The sequence below is a fragment of the Opisthocomus hoazin genome, chromosome 8, assembly GCF_030867145.1.
Source record: "Opisthocomus hoazin isolate bOpiHoa1 chromosome 8, bOpiHoa1.hap1, whole genome shotgun sequence".
NCBI lineage: Eukaryota > Metazoa > Chordata > Aves > Opisthocomiformes > Opisthocomidae > Opisthocomus > Opisthocomus hoazin.
In genome coordinates this window covers 4,989,392-5,006,013 of record NC_134421.1, presented here as the reverse complement: position 1 = coordinate 5,006,013, position 16,622 = coordinate 4,989,392, and the positions used below count along the sequence as shown (strand labels likewise).

The 16,622-nt window shown below is 43.6% G+C and overlaps 1 long non-coding RNA gene across 4 annotated transcripts in view; it reads right to left on the bottom strand.

Annotated features, from left to right (window-relative positions):
• Positions 1 to 16,622, bottom strand: part of LOC142362219 (uncharacterized) — an 89,202-nt gene that overhangs the window by 18,975 nt on the left and 53,605 nt on the right. Inside the window, exons 6-8 of one of the 4 annotated variants that reach the window (XR_012764829.1) lie at positions 9,710 to 9,925; positions 9,547 to 9,621; positions 3,315 to 3,528 (exon numbers count right to left, since the gene is read on the bottom strand). This is a non-coding gene — a long non-coding RNA (uncharacterized LOC142362219). The remainder of the gene's footprint in view (positions 1 to 3,314; positions 3,529 to 9,546; positions 9,622 to 9,709; positions 9,926 to 16,622) is intronic. The other 3 variants (XR_012764831.1, XR_012764830.1, XR_012764832.1) reach the window with 3 other exon arrangements.

Below are 16,622 nucleotides of genomic sequence, written 5' to 3'. Positions count from 1 at the left end.
GAAGGAGACTCCACAGCCTCCCTGGGCAGCCTGTTCCAGGGCTCTGTCACCCTCAGAGGGAAGAAGTTCTTCCTCATGTTCAGCTGGAACTTCCTCTGCTTCAGTTTGTGCCCACTGCCCCTTGTCCTGTCGCTGGGCACCACTGAAAAGAGTCTGGCCCCATCCTCCTGACACCGACCCTTGAAATATTTATAAGCATTTCTAAGGTCCCTTCTCAGCCTTCTCTTCTTCAGGCTGAACAAGCCCAGTTCCCTCAACCTCTCCTCGTAGGGGAGATGCTCCAGTCCCCTCACCATCCTCGTAGCCCTCCGCTGGACTCTCTCAAGTAGCTCTTCGTCTTTCTTGAACTGGGGAGCCCAGAACTGGACACAGTACTCCAGATGAGGCCTCACCAGGGCAGTGTAGAGGGGAAGGAGAACCTCCCTCCTCCTGCTGGCCACACTCTTCTTGATGCACCCCAGGATCCCATTGGCTTTCTTGGCAGCCAGGGCACACTGCTGGCTCATGGTCACCCTGTCGTCCACCAGGACACCCAGGTCCCTCTCCACAGAGCTGCTCTCCAGCAGGTCCACCCCAAGCCTGTACTGGTGCATGAGGTTGTTCCTCCCCAGGTGCAGGACCCTGCACTTGCCCTTGTTGAACCTCATCAGGTTCCTCTCTGCCCAGCTTTCCAGCCTATCCAGGTCACGCTGAATGGCAGCACAGCCTTCCGGTGTATCTACCACACCTCCCAGTTTGATGTCGTCAGCAAACTTGCTGAGGGTACATTCTAACTCTTCATCCAGGTCGTTGATGAAGAAGTTAAACAAGACTGGGCCCAGTACTGACCCCTGGGGGACACCACTTGTCACCAGCCTCCAACTAGACTCAGCGCCGCTGATGACAACCCTCTGAGTTCTGCCATTCAGCCAGTTCTCTATCCACTTCACCGACCACTCATCCAGCCCACACTTCCTCAGCTTCCCTAGGAGGACATCATGGGAGACTGTGTCGAAAGCCTTGCTGAAGTCAAGGTAGACAACATCCACAGCTCTCCCTTCGTCTACCCAGCCAGTCATGTCATCGTAGAAAGCTATCAGATTGGTCAGGCATGATTTCCCCTTGGTGAATCCATGCTGACTACTCCTGATAACCTTCTTTTCTTCCACTTGCTTCATGATGGCCTCCAGGATAAGCTGCTCCATCACCTTTCCCGGGATGGAGGTGAGGCTGACCGGCCTGTAGTTCCCTGGGTCCTCCTTCTTGCCCTTTTTGAAGATTGGAGTGACATTGGCCTTTCTCCAGTCCTCGGGCACCTCTCCTGTCCTCCAGGACCTCTCAAAGATGATGGAGAGTGGCTCAGCAATGACATCCGCCAGCTCCCTCAGCACTCGTGGGTGCATTCCATCGGGGCCCATGGATTTGTGGACATCCAGATCACTTAAGCAATCCCTCACACAGTCCTCCTCACCCAAGGGAAAGTCGTCCGCTTTGTAGGCTTCTTCTCTTACCTCCGGGGCTTGGGATTCCTGAGGGCCAGTCTTAGCACTGAAGACTGAAGCAAAGAAGGCATTCAGTAGCTCTGCCTTCTCCGCATCCTCCGTCACCAGGACACCCGCCTCATTCAGCAGCGGCCCCACGTTGTCTCTAGCCTTCCTTTTGCTGCTGATGTAGTTGAAGAAGCCCTTCTTGTTGTTTTTGACATCCCTTGCCAGCTTCAATTCCAGGTGAGCCTTGGCCTTCCTCGTCGCATCCCTGCATGCTCTCACCACGTTTCTGTACTCTTCCCAAGTGGCCTGTCCCTCTTTCCACATTCCATGGACCTTTCTCTTCTGCCTGATCTCCGCTAGAAGCTCCTTGTTTAACCATGCAGGTCTCCTGCCTCCTTTGCTAAATTTCTTTCTCAAGGGGATGCATTACTCCTGTGCATGGAAGAAGTGTTGTTTAAAGAGCGACCAGCACTCATGGACCCCCCTTCCTTCGAGAGCCCTGGCCCACGGGATTCCTCCCAGTAGCTCCTTGAAGAGGGCAAAGTCAGCCCTCCTGAGGTCCAGGGTTTTGATCCTGCTTATCGCCCTGCTTCCTCCACGCAGGATCCTGAACTCGACCATTTCATGGTCACTGCAGCCGAGTCTACCTCCAACCTTCACATCCTCCACCAGTCCCTCCTTGTTTGTTAACACGAGGTCCAGCAGCACGCCTTTCCTTGTTGGTTCCTCCACCACTTGCATCAGAAAGTTATCATCGATGCTCTGTAGGAACCTCCTGGATTGCGCCTGCCTAGCTGTATGGTCTTCCCAGCTGATGTCAGGGTGGTTGAAGTCCCCCATGAGAACCAGGGCCTGTGACTGTGAGGCTGCTTGCAGCTGCCTGTAGAAGGCCTCATCAACCTCCTCCTCCTGGTCAGGTGGCCTGTAGTATACACCCACCGTAATGTCACCCATGTGAGCCTGTCCCTTAATTCTAACCCACAAGCTCTCAACTTGTGCCTCATTTGCCCCGGGCCAAGCTCAATGCATTCCAGTTGCTCCCTCACATATAGAGCAACTCCCCCACCTCTCCTTGTTGGTCTGTCTTTCCTAAAGAGTCTGTAGCCATCTATGACAGCATGCCAGTCATGCGAGTTGTCCTACCACATTTCTGTGATCACAAAGTACAAAAAAGCACAGATACAGGAAATCATTTAAAAGAGCTAAAACACACCAGAATTTTTGCATGTTTTGTAGCTGAGTTGCAGAACTCTCTCTAACAGTTGATTTTCCTTTCTAATAACTCCTAAGGAGTACATGCTAGGGCTAGAGGAGGATTCAGGATTGGTTCATGTGAAAGTCATAACACTTCATAGTATTGTTAAGTCTGGGAAAAGAAAAAGAAAAAAAATAAAAAAGAAAAAAGAAGAGTTGCAAGAAAACCCTGAGAGGACTGTGCTCTGTGTTCCTCTTGTATGCAAGCCTTAAACTAAAGTTCACCTGTTGCTTTGCCTGTCTGGAGAAAGTAGAAATAAAAAGTCAGTCTGACATGTTACACAGTAATTTAACACTTTCCAGGAATGCAGCTGCTCGAGGTCTGGAGTCAGGCACATATTTTTAAAGGCCAGTTAGGATGTTACTAAAGCAACGGCTGGACTTGGTGTTGAGGACTGCCCATAAAAACAAGGCTTAGACCTTCTTGATAATGATGCAGGGAAAACACCCCTCACCACGGCTGGTCTCAGGAGATTCATTTAATGCCACAACCCATGTCTAACAGGCAAAACAGACTCTGGGCTTTACATGCTGGAGAGATCCCATCTGGCCAGTCAGATAATAAATTCACACCATGTTGTTTATATGCACCGAGTTACATCCTGATGTCCAGGCATCAGTGTTCGCATGAAGACCAGCCCCTTGCAGCTCCTTCACCCAGGGCACTCCTGAGATGGTGACAACCTTCTGTACTGTTAAACCCGCTGGCGTTGAGTAGAGACACTGAACTCCGGACCCTGTATCACTGCAGTCCTCATACTGCGGATTACTTCCAGCTTCCAGTTGTTCTGTGCTGTTGATGTTACTGTTAGAGAAAGAAAATTGTTTCTCTTTTGGTTTCAGTGCAACTGTAGCAAGTATTAGTTTCAAGTGAGTTACCTGAGTAAAAATAAGGGTTGACTAGGACCCATTTTTTCCTACTATTCATTTTCCAACCAGCCAGCCCCTACCTTTCTGGTGTTTTAAAAATATGTTCCAGATATGATTAAAGGCTTCTTTGTTTTGCCTTTCAATTATGTCTCTGCAAGACTGTAAATGCTTTTATATGAGAATTGTAAAGCACTGAGCATGCATCTGTTTTTAAGCTTGGGAACTATTACAGTCATTAGCTGCTTCTATAATTTGCCCTTTTTATACTAATACTTTCTCAGCTTGAAGGGCATATTGCTTTTGTATTTTTTCTTTGCGCTTCCATCTCTCATTTACCCAGAGTGGCACAGCAGGTTCGCTAAATTAAGGATTAGGTAGACAATGGCTGGGATACTTCTCCCATCTCTATTTTCTGTAAATTTTCACAGATACAAATGAAATCTTTAAGTTCACAGAATGTGTAAAGCATACTGAATAAAAAAAAAATAGATAACAGTTGAAGTTATGTATCTGTTTATGGCGTATATAATATATAGGTTTTTTTTCTTTTTTCTTTTCTGCTTTTTAGTGGGATGAGCCTGGTTTACTACAAATTCAGCTCCCACAAGCAGATAAAGCAGCGATTGGTATCGGCCTGTGGGCAGATTACAAACTTCCAAGCATAACTTTTTATATATATGTAAACCCTGTTTCTGAACCGAAGGTGGCCAGAACAGCACACTGGCAGTCTTCACAAAACGGCTTCTCCTCAGCAGTACTCAGACCGTCAAATCTGTTCTGCGACGTGAACACACCTGACGCAGAGGAAAGCTGAATTTATTTCTTTCTTCTTCCAACACACCCTTCTAAGTCAGGACGTCACTGAACAACGTAAGGCCTTCTCCAGTGAAAACAATGTGCTATACGTCTGAGGTAAAAAATGGCGGAGCTCTGCCCCTGATGACACCACCTATCCTCCTGCCCCCGAAGCCCCACCCCTCTTGCGGTCATGTGGTTGCCTTGCCCCTCCCCTTTCCATCCTGTCGCTCTGTACAGTGCCCTCCCCCGACAGGAGCACAGACCGCTCTGTGATTGGCTGGCGTTGGCACCCACCGCTGTCCATTCGGTCAGGCGCACATCACCACAGGAAGGCCCTCCCCACTGCACTCAACGGGGCCGCCATTTTGTGTTGCCCACCATTTCATGGCGGGCAGATGCCAGCTCATAAACCACCGTAACCAACACATTTTCATACTGTTCCATGACTGCCTGAGGGCTGTTTCCTAGCACCATTTCACTCCGTGTGCTCAAAAGCAGCCCAGTGATTGCCTGCCGGCACCAGCCACGCCTTCCAGCTGACCCAGCAGTGGATCAGCCCTGGAAGCCGCTGCCCACCACGTACATGGAGGCCGCTATCTTCGATATCACGCTCCACAAGTTTCAATGTTGCCCTACGACTGGCTGACTGCCACTTCTTTTTGAAACTGTCATACCCGCATGATCTCAGAACAGCCTCCGATTAGCCGCTCCCTTCCTTTTGACCAGGAAGTGCTCACACATCATAATATACACACTATATATATGTATGCGTGTATTATTAGCTACTGATACAGACACACATGATATGTATTTACATATGTTATGTCATAGAAATATATAGATATATAAAGGGATATAAATTAATTATATAGATCCAAAAAAGTGTAAGCATACTGTATATACAACAGTCTTTAATACTAGTGAATAATTAAATTTTAATAGGAAACAATTTAAAAAAAGTAAAAGGCTGTTTTGGAGCCCCACACTTTACAAGGCTGCTGGACAAGCAGTGTTTGGGGTGGGGGACGTTCAAGAGGGAGGGGTGGCGCACCAAAGGGGTGGGGGACAGGAATGAGCCAAAACATGGCCCAAGGCTGTGGACACATCCCTGGAGGCCACCAAGGGCCCCTGGGGAAAGATGCATCCTGTGAGCCACACTGAGAGGCCCCACACACCAGAGCCCGAGCCCAACAGGATGACACAGCAGTGTTATGACGGCAGCCTCTGGGCTTTGCTGAGGGCTGCACGGGAGCTCCCATTGCTCTCTGCCGTGGAGCAGCTTACACCTAAGCAGTAAGACCTATATAGGGTACAGGCTTGTGCCAGGTGTGTTTCCTCATCCTTAGGCTGATAACCTTACAGAAAGCTTTAAAATTCTTCATCTGACTGACTGAGGAGGGAGAAGAGAGCAGTATGCCCTGGTCTGTTCCATTTTCTGCCCAGTTCTGCAACAGTGAAAGGAGGAAGAGCTGCAGAAGGGGCAGCACTGTTTGAGGAAAAAGCGAAAAAGGCTGGAGAAGCCTGATCAGCAATCAACATCCCCCAATACTTTGTTAATAAAGTTCCTCAGTGCATAAGTTACATCGATTGTCCAGAGTTTCATTTCTTACAGAAGCATGGTAGCAGTCTGTCAGTAAACACGTCTGTGCCACCACTTCAGTTAAAAGCTATTTACTATGCCCCTGGTGGGGTAGGAAGCTTTGGCAGTGGAAATCCCCTTTCTGAAGCCACTGAAAGGTGAATTGCTGATCTGAACACAAGCCAACTTTTAACCTGACTTGCAAACCAAGATGCTTGCAGGTTACAGAAGGTAGCAAGAAAGAGCTTTGAAAGCAACATGGACTACAGCTGAATAAAAGATTGAATTATTCTTCTCAGTAAATATTGATATTCTTGCTGTATTCAGAACAATTGAAACTATTTGTTTAAGTACTATGATTCTTTTGCTTCCTTTTTTTTTACATTCTAATGGTCATATAAAAATGTTAATTTTTACCAGGTTAAAAATTATCAGTGAATATGTTTTCCTTGCCAAAAAGTGGAAAAATAAGATTTCTTTAAAATTTTTTTGTCCTGGAACATTTATGATTAAACCTGTACCTAATTATGACTTTGCGATGCTACTGAAATCAGTTATGAGAGGCCCTAGTTCCTCAGATGTGTACGTATTATTCTCTACCATCATACTGTTGTCTTGAGAACATCATACATGAAGAAGTCTCTAGGCTGTTAAACAGTTTGAACTTCCTGTGTGATATTTCGGTTGCTATGAAGTTTACCCTTAAGCGGTTTTTCCTTTCTTAGAATTTTGTGTCTTAAGTGTCTTGTCTGCCTGATTCTTGCACAGCTCAGTTTTCCATTGAACACCCTGACTTTCTTCTAACAGTGATCTGTGGAACTGAACTTACTAACAATCTGGCATTGATCACTGGGCTGCTACTCTCAGGAGGGAGTCAGCTGCTGCTCCCAGTTATAAATGCTGAATAAAGAACCTAGATCAAGGTCTTTGCCTGATGTCAGCTGACATCTATATTATAACCAATAAAGGTCTGATTAGCCAGGAGGAAGCCCTTGATGAATGTGTAGCAGGACAGTCAATGAAAGAATATTACAACAACTCACAGAAAGTGTATTTAGAACATTATTTAAAAGCAAAAGAAAATCTTTTTTTCCTTTACTCAACAGATTTCTTTCTGTCTGTCCTATCAATGACAAGTCTCTCTTCTCCTTTCCTGCAAACTTTTTTCCAGTTTGTCCTGGATAACAAAAGATTATGTAAGGGGAATAACGGAGAATAAGAAAGTGGAAAGGTACACCACAAAGCTCAGCAGAATCCAGTAAAATAGAGATAGAGAACATGAAGTTTGGATACGATTAGAATTTGTAGGTGAAATGATTACACAGAAGGAAATGTACCGCAACATTCATTTCTGATTCTGAGCCAGCAAAGTACAGAGTTTACAGTCCTACTATGTTGCCAAAATACTGAGGGGCAACATCAGAAGCTTGGGAGACTTCTGAGAAGAAAACTTGTGAATCATAAAAGTTAGCTGTCATTTTTTTCTCAGCAGATACCAAAGAGCCTATGATGTATCAGACAATAGAAATCCTGGAATCTTTTAGGGCTGCGGGAAATTGTAAAGAAAATGAATATGTTAATACGAATGGAAAGTGAATGTAAATACCCAGGTACAAAATGCCAGCAGGGCATAAAAATGGCTTGTGCTGCTGAGACCTGCAGTAGCAGATCATCAAGATCCTAGCATCCATCTACCTGCGATTTCTCAGGACAACCAGATCTGAAACAGAGACGGTGGCTAAATCCTGATGACTCACAGACTCACAGAAGCAGGACAGAAAAGGGAGATTAATTCCACCTGAAGGGTGTAACGAGATTAATCCAGAACCAGCACACTCCTCTGTGGATTCTTACTCCTAAGTAAGACCCCAGGTAGTGTGGGGAGAGGCTCAGACACTGATGCTCCTCAACCTCCATGTTACTGTGAGCAGCCCTGGACAGGCCACCTGGGTGCAGGTGTCCTACTCAGCAGGCTGCCTGCATGCATCCTGCTGCTGTGGGTGCCAGAGCGTGAGTGTGAGAGACCGAAAGCACTCGTGTTTTAACCAAATCCATCCTTCCTTTTTATGCCGTGTTGCACTGAGCTACTTGTTGCCACAGTGTTGCAACATCATTTCCTGCAGGACAAATTGGCTGTCCTGTTTTCAGGAGTTTCTGAAAGGCAAAACCAGCAGCTCTAGTTCCTAAATTGTTATGGAAGAAATAACAGGAAAAAAGCTAACCTCTTTGCATGAACTGGAATGAAAGTTTAACATGAGTCAGGTGGTTTTGCAAGTATTCACTGTGCTGCTGGTGCAGCATGTGTCCCTGCAGTGTGATCACTGTGGACTGACCAGCAGCTCAGCTTTAACAGCCATTTTCTGTTTCCTAAAAGAAACCAGCACACTATTCATACAGCTCAGCATGCTTCAAATTCAGACTGTTTAAGTGTGTCTCACCATGAATAAACAGTGATTTATACATGGAAAAAGGAATTTAGTAATTGCAATGGGCATGCCTGGGTGTCCTCTGACCAATAAACAAATGGTGCACATGACAGAAGCTGTCTGTGATGGGTGCCACCATAAGAAACAGCATTTCTTTTATCTCTTTCACCTTAAATATTAAAAGAAAACCTGATGCCTTTAAAATACTGAAGTTCAGCAAAACCAGACCAAGTTCCATGCAAGAAGTAGTACTACTTATAAACACTTTGGAGTAAATCAACATTCTTTCCAAAACGTGCATTTCAATGAAAGGCTTTTGTCACTAAAAGGTTACAAAAAGCCCCTCAAAATCTTCAAACTAGCTGTCCACAGATGCCAGGCATGAGAAGTGGGCTTCACAGCTTGCATAAAAGGAAAGAGTTCAAGACTTTGCCAGAGCCAGGAATCTCAAAACTGTCTTTCTTAGACCATGTAAAAAGGCTGAGGGTTGTAGCTTCGGCAAGGAAGCTTTTTTCCTCTAAGCGGCAAACTTTCCTTCTGCCCCTGCCACCAACTGGCTCTGTGACTTGGGGGAACTCACTGAACCTTTTGGTACCACAGTCAGCTTCACTGCAAAATAAAGGCACTTAGAGCACTGCCTTCCTTAGGGTTGTGAGGCTTAATTTATTAAGGTCTGTAAATAAGCCTCAGCTCAACAGAGAGAAGGTTTGCTAATTATGATCTATGTTTGTTGACTAGTGATTTATGTATTTGTTTGGGGACATTGTCAGTTTTCTAATTTGAATGTGGAAAGGGTAGAGAAAATATGATCTTCCCCTCAGACGGGATTCCAAGACTCTTCTTCCTAGGTCCCGCAGTACTTGGGTGGGCCTAGGAGAGTGTGACACAGTTGCCCAGCCTCATGCTACAATAAGGCTTCCACAAGAAGGGGACCACCTTGCATTTTCTCCTCCAGAGAGCTAAGATAAATGCGGAGGGTCCTGAAGAACTCCACAAGCAAAGGGGTGACTGAGGAGAGCACGATAACATGCATTACTTTTTCCAGCTGAATACCACAGGCATCATTCAACACTGCTTTTCAGTTGTGTGCCATCATTTAATTCTGAGCGTAGACAAATTTTCTACACATCAAAATAGATGCAGCACATACCTGCTTTGCACATGTAGGTAGAAATGACTGGTAGGTGCAAGCCAGAGGAGAACAGTTCTCTCTCAGAGAATATCTCTGTATGAAATGGACAAAAGGTTACACAGTCAGTAAGAGAAATACAAAATTGCACTTTCCATAATAAATAAGTGGTTTCCTAACATACCATGCACAGCTGGAGCTGTGGTAGCATAGTCATCAGCAATCTATCAGTGGGCCTGTCTCCAGGGGTTAGTATTTTTCTCAAATCTCAGGCCACAGCAGTGGGAATTATTAGGAGTCATTTGCCACGCTCTCAGCCCGTTCACTGGTGCCTTCTGAAACGTTCACTGCAACCTCTGTCAGCCCTCCTACTCTACTTCGTAAGCATCATCCGGACCTGCTGAGAAATCATTTAGGGAATTGTTATGTTGTGTTCTTGTAGGAATAAAAAAATAAATGCAACTACCTGGAAAAAAGACCCTAAGTAGGATGAAGAATGAGTGTCACAAAATAAGTGGTACATAATAGATCAGCTTTTAAATCCTAATTTCCAGTATTCACTGGTGCCATTAGCTGTAGTAGGTATTAAAATTGCAGAGTGCTTCTGCACACAGAACTTGCCTCCAACCTTTTTGATGTTGCATAGCTTTCCTTTTATTTATGTTTTTCTCCACTACCCCTTTTATTCCTTTGCTTTTAGAAAATGTGTGTCTACACCTCATTAAATGTCCCAGGCCTTCGCAGCTCTCAAGATTGGTTTATATCTGGTTTATAAGTGAATGAGGTCTGTCCTCTCTTTCTGAGATTTTTTGAACTGTGTAAAATTGAACACATCTTGTGTTCCTGACTGCAGTATAGGAGTAGGCATAACTTCTTTAAAGAAAAACAAAACGTTCGTTAGCCAGCCACTCAGGCTGTGAACAAAGGCACTCCTTTGACCAGCATTGTCTTCTCCTGTCCTTTCAGTAGCACTGCCTTGTATGATGGAGACTGGCAAGTCTGGGAGATAATTACCAAAAGAGGTGAAATATTTTTTTTTTCCCAGTGAATAGGAAATTGAATAAAGAAAATTTTGTCATCTTGAAACAATTTGTGAATTCTGCTCATATTCACCATATGAGATTTTCCAGCAGGGCAAAAGAGGCAGAAAGAAACAGCTTTGTCATTCTTCATACCCTGCATGCTTGCACTGCATCTGATGCAACTAGCACTCCTGATGGGTGCTTTCCTGCTACGAAGAGATCGCTCCCTCCCAGCAGAACGTCTTGCAAGCCTTCTCTGTGGCTGCTAGGAAGATCTGCACTTTGCTGAGCCTTTGGGCTGTCAGTCGTTCAACAAGATGAGTCTTTTTGCTGAACTTTATAATTGCAAACAAGGAAGAACCAGTGGAGGATGTGAGGGTCAGGGGCAGCCTTGGCTGCAGTGACCATGAAATGATGGAGTTCAGGATCCTGAGAGAAGGGAACAAGGCAAACAGCAGGATCACAGCCCCGGACTTCAGGAGAGTAGACTCTGGCCAGTTCATGTATCTGCTTGGAGGGATTCCATGCGATACTGTCTGGGAGACGAGTGGGGTCCAATAGAATGGGTTGATTTTCAAGGATCCCTTCTTCCAAACTCAAGAATGGTCCATTCACTACATGCAAGAAATCCTGCTAAGGTGGTAGAAGGACCTGCATGGATGAACAAGGAGCTCCTGACTAAACTCAAACATTTCAAAAAAAGAAAGTGTAAAGGAAGTGAAAGCAGGTGCAGGTGACCCAGGAAAAAATACAGAGACACTGTCCAAGTGTTCTGGGATGGGATTAGGAAAGCCAAAGCCCACCTGGAGCTGAATCTGGTGCGAGCTGTGAAAGAAATTAGAGATGTCTACAGCAGTGAAAGAAAGACCAGGGAAAAGTGAGCCTGCCGCTGAATCGGACAGGGGACCTAGCGACAGGGGACATGGAAAAGGATAAGATATTCAAGCTTACACACACCTATCCAACAGCCTGCTAATCTATGTTCATTAACCATCAAAACTGCATTTAATGAGCTGGGCTTGTATCTAGACCTCTGTATTTCACCTTGAGAGAAAAAGACTGTTCTGCTTGGTGTATTTGTTGACTGTTTGGAATCAGAAAATGCAAGAAATCTCTGAAGACATCTTGGTCAAGAGATTCAAACCCGTATTTACCCCATATGAGAGTCTCAGATTCAAGTTTCAAGCTATGTCACAAAACAATACTTCACTGAATCAAACTAAGCTCTGTGATGCATGTTATGTGTTTCATACCCAATAACATCCTTATCCTGAAATTTGACGAGGCATGGTATGCTCCAGTTCCTGCCTAGCACTCCTGTGATTTCAGTGGGACTGTAAGCCAATGCAAGCCATCAGGCTGAAAGGTACTCTCAATAGTTATCCAGGTGTCAGGAGTCATCCAAGTGTCCACTGACTCAGAAACACTCAGGAGGTCCCAGTCTCCCCACAGTTTGCAACCATGCGAATAGGTAGCCGGGTGGAAGCCTGGCTATAAATAATTTGGGGGCACCTCTGACTTGATCACTATTGTAGTGGACATGCTCACCAGAGAAGGTCAAAATATCAGCAGCAGAAGAAGGGATAGAAGTACTTGATCAACAAGATGAAGGGCAAAGAAATCCAGAGCCAGGGCTAAATGAAATGTGTTTTGCTTTAATTTTTGGTTCTGTTTTGGTTTGCATTTTTGAAGTTAGGCTAATCTCATTATTTCTTGTAAAGACAGCATTAATGAACACAGCATTGGCAGGCAGCCCATGGCCTGGAATGGAGACTTCACACTGGGAGGCAGATTGGGTTAGGGTCCCTTAATTTTGTTCATGCTGTTCTTATTGACAGATCTTTCTACAAGGCTTCCACTTCTTTCTCTACATGCTTTAACGGATAAACAAGGAAATGGAGAGTAGGTAGCATTCTCTGCCTGGAGTCTGAGTAACCTTAGAGGGCTCTAGAGATAATTTAAATATTTGGTGGCTTCCAATATGACTATACATCTTAATAAACTGGCACTAGGCAACAAGCTCAAGTACTAAATGCATAGTCAGCAACATTGTAATTTTGAGGGCATTCTCAAATTCTTTTTTGGTGTCATTCAATTAGCCTTCTTTAAAACGAAACTTGGAAATCATTTGGGAAGCAACCTGTTCTGGGCCCTTCTAGTAACCACGTTGTATGGATGAGATCATGTAAAGTTTGATTTATTCAGCATTCTAGCAGTCCTAGAGCTCCTACATGCACCTTGTTGTCCTCATATCACGCCTGAGAGTACACTATATATTCTTGATGCATTATGCCATTAAAAGTCTGTTTTCAGTGATTGCAGAGAAACCTCTTCACTACCTGGGGAAAATTAACCTGATGATAATAGCTCAAAGTGGTAATAACTCAAAAATGGGTGCACTCCAAATCTAGGGGGATGATGAGGGCAGCTCTCCTATATTAGGTCTTTGTCCATACCCCAGGACTCCTGGAAGTAGCTTTTCTTGCTCTGCTGTGATGCTTTTGGCAAGTGGTAGCTCACCTGGCCCCATCCTGGAGAGGCCGATTCATGGGTTCAAGAAGGTTTTAAGGTTATCCGGCATGAATTTGACCAACAGGTGCAAGTGTGGCAAGACAACCAAGACCATCAGTTGCATGCAGCTATAGATAGCACAGCATCATGCTGACCACTAAAATCCTGCATGTATGCATAGGGTACTTTGTTGTTTTTGTAGAGACTGTGTGCAGTCACATACCATGCATGCAGCAAGTAAAACGGAAGGATGCTACGCACAATACACTAGAGAGGGTTACGTTGTGCGGAGTTGCCATGTTTTCCCTATCTCAGCGTTACTAGAGGTTTTAATGAGGAAAGGCTCCCAGAGTTACTTACAGAACTTAAACATGGTGAGACTTCAGGAATGATCAGTAGGTTCAAAAAAAGCACTGTGGCTGGAAAAAAATTGCCCTTTTGGTCAGAAAGGGGTTGATAGAAATTTGTTTGTAGTATCAGAAGATAGGAAGCCAGAGTGGAGGGCAGAAAAGAAGTTGGAAAAGAATTCAAATTCTCAAGGACAGGTATGAGCTAAGAGGATGAAAGATGCAATGCTTTACGAAGACAGCATACAAGATAATCTAAAGTAATTTGCATGTTGTTGAGATAGATTTTTCTCCCCAGTTTTATCAAAGTAAGCAAACATAATTGGGTGTGACTAACTGCATGCTACTGCAACTAATATCCCTTAACTCACTGTAGTTCCATCCACTTCAACGCCCACAAAGCCACTGAAGTTTGGGAACACTTGCTACTTGTAATTCTACACTGGCTGCTAAATTAATGAAGTGAAGATGTTTTATAAATTCTTGCAGCTATTAGAGAAATTTATTGAAAAATATTATCAAAACAGAGAGAATGTGCTGTACGAGCATTGGGGCACCAGGGCAATTAAACAATTTTGCTAAGTATACATAATGTTACACTTCGCTGCTTCAGAATTGTCTCAGAGCAGTCAGTGAAATGACTGATTTTTCAATGAACAATGGAATTTAGCAGACCTACTGGTTCCTCTAGAGATGTTCCTTGCTGGCACAGGTAACCATGTCAAGTAACAGTTTCACAAATATACCAAGTTCTCACTTAAAATCAATTGGATTTCCACTGTGGGAAGCATATTTCAGAACATCTATCCTCTGAGTCTTAGAAGCTGTAAACTGTCAATATAACCGTATTTGTAGTTACTTAGCCTCTGTTTTCTTCAGACCACTGTTAGTTAATATAAAGTAATCTTTTCCCTCTCTCGTGTTTAGCCCATGTATTTTTAGCAATTTACACACTTGGCTAATTAAAACTTAAAGGCTTTCAGTCCCTCCAAATTGTTGAGCAGTCTTTCTTTGACTTCCATGCCACGAATTCAACTTTTTGGTTGTTTGTGGTTTTTTTTCTAATTTGGAGAATCAGAACTCCAAAATCCAGTTTGCTGGTGCCTCTTATGAATGTCAAGATTTACATCTTGACTAGATATCTACTGCCAGATTGAAATAGAAATACCTTCTTTTCTCTGTCCCACATGACAGCAGGAGTTACAGAGGGATGGCAAATTCAGGTCACCTTCTGTTCTACATTCTGATCCACTGGTGCCTCCAAGACTTTCAGCACTTTTGTATTTTCTAACTGATAACTCCTTAGCTTTCATTATTAATTCCTTGAAGGTAGCATTTCCATGTTACAGCACGAAATTTCATCCTATTTCTCTGATGACTGTCTTAAGGCATCTGATGCTTCCTGACTGTGCTGCATCTTGAAGAAATGCCATTAGGATACTTCTAATCTTTAGTAGTTACTCTAATGAAAGTATTAAAGAAAAAAATCTTCAGAATTGTGCTAAAACTTCCTTCTTAGCACAGTAGTTCCTATTTCAATGCAGTATAAACATCTTACCTTTGGTCTATTTCTTGCTAGCTTTGCTACTCAGGTAATAATCCTCACGTTCTCTAGTTTCACTAACCATTTCCTACATCCTTGTACTAGATGTACACTGAATGAATAGTTTCAGTCTGCTGTATTTCTCTTGTCTAGAAAATCAGCACTGTTCAAACAGGGACGTATCAGACTAGCCAGGTATTATGTGGCACTGCTTCTATCTAGCTCATTTGTTTCCACATCTTTATTTATTTTTCCCTTGAAGTCTGATGGTTGCTGATCCCCGGTTTCAAAGGCTTAGCACAGAATGCATCAAGAAAGAAACAGTCCCGGGGTTCATGGAAGTGGATACACAGTTGATGTAAGCACCCTCTCGGGATTAGCAACTGATAGGAGACACAAGAAACTTCTCTGTGACAAGGCACATCCAACCTTTTAACCTATCATGAAGTTTGAATTTAGCCCACTAACCTGGCACTTAGAAATTAGATCCAAACCAACTCTCAGTTTTGAACACACTGATACTGATTCAGAGATATCTGAATTCCACACTGAATCCACATCTCTCTGTGGACTTTAAGAATAGCTTATTTCACAGAGCAGTGAGTCAGAACCTGTGATATAAACAGCAACACATCTACGGATGCTCAAAAACTGGATGCAAATTTTTTGCCTGACGTCCATCTGCATGACACATAGTCATTAAAAATTCCTGACTCATGAACACATCGCATAAACTGAGTTTTTAAGTATTATACTTGAATGATTCCCATTCTTCATCATTAATCATGTAAGAAGAATAATAAAATCTCTGTAAACTACAAAGGCAGTTTAAGGTATTCTATTTATTGCTCTATGGGATTTCTCAAAGGAATCACGCAAGCAAGTTCCAATGAATCACAGCGAGATTTAGGCAGCTAGTCTAACCCAGCTTCTTTGAAAATCCCATCTTTAACCAGATCACTGAAGATAAGAAGTCTTTGTGACAGATGATATCAATGGGAAGAGCTACACCACGTATCCTCGGGGCTCACTGCTCCACAGGAAGAGTCTGTGACTTCATTATTTACCTATCTTGAGGGCACAGTCAGCATCCGAGTATTAAAGATACAGACTACGGAGAGCTGTGGCCCGTCTCAGAAGAGATGAGTGACATTTTCTTTAAAACTCTGGGTGCACTGATTCCGGGCTTTTAAGGACTTGACATACAAAGATTTAAAAATGCCTACTATGCTTTCATTGTACCACTGCAGGATGTACCAATAAGCAGTAGTAGACAATCATATTCTGAAATGCTTCAATAATTTGTTTTAGATAGTGTACATCTGCAACTCCACTGTCTTACTTGCACATTTAAAGGGCCTGTTGTCTGTAAGTCTGCAATAATATATTAACTTAATAAAAAAGGAAATAAGTAGCTGTCTTGTTTGTGATGTGATTATCAGGCAGGACATAGATTGTATAAATAGCATTGCTGGGCATATTTCTGTACTAATGGAGGATGTCTCACAATTTAATTTTAATTTCATAAATGAATTCCTCACCACCACCATCCCTCAAACTACGATAGATAACTTTTTATGTTATACAATACTTTCTTACTGAAAAATATCAGAGGAACACACCACATGTTTCTCTAAACTTCTTTAGGGAGAAATAGAAGTTCTGAAAATGAAA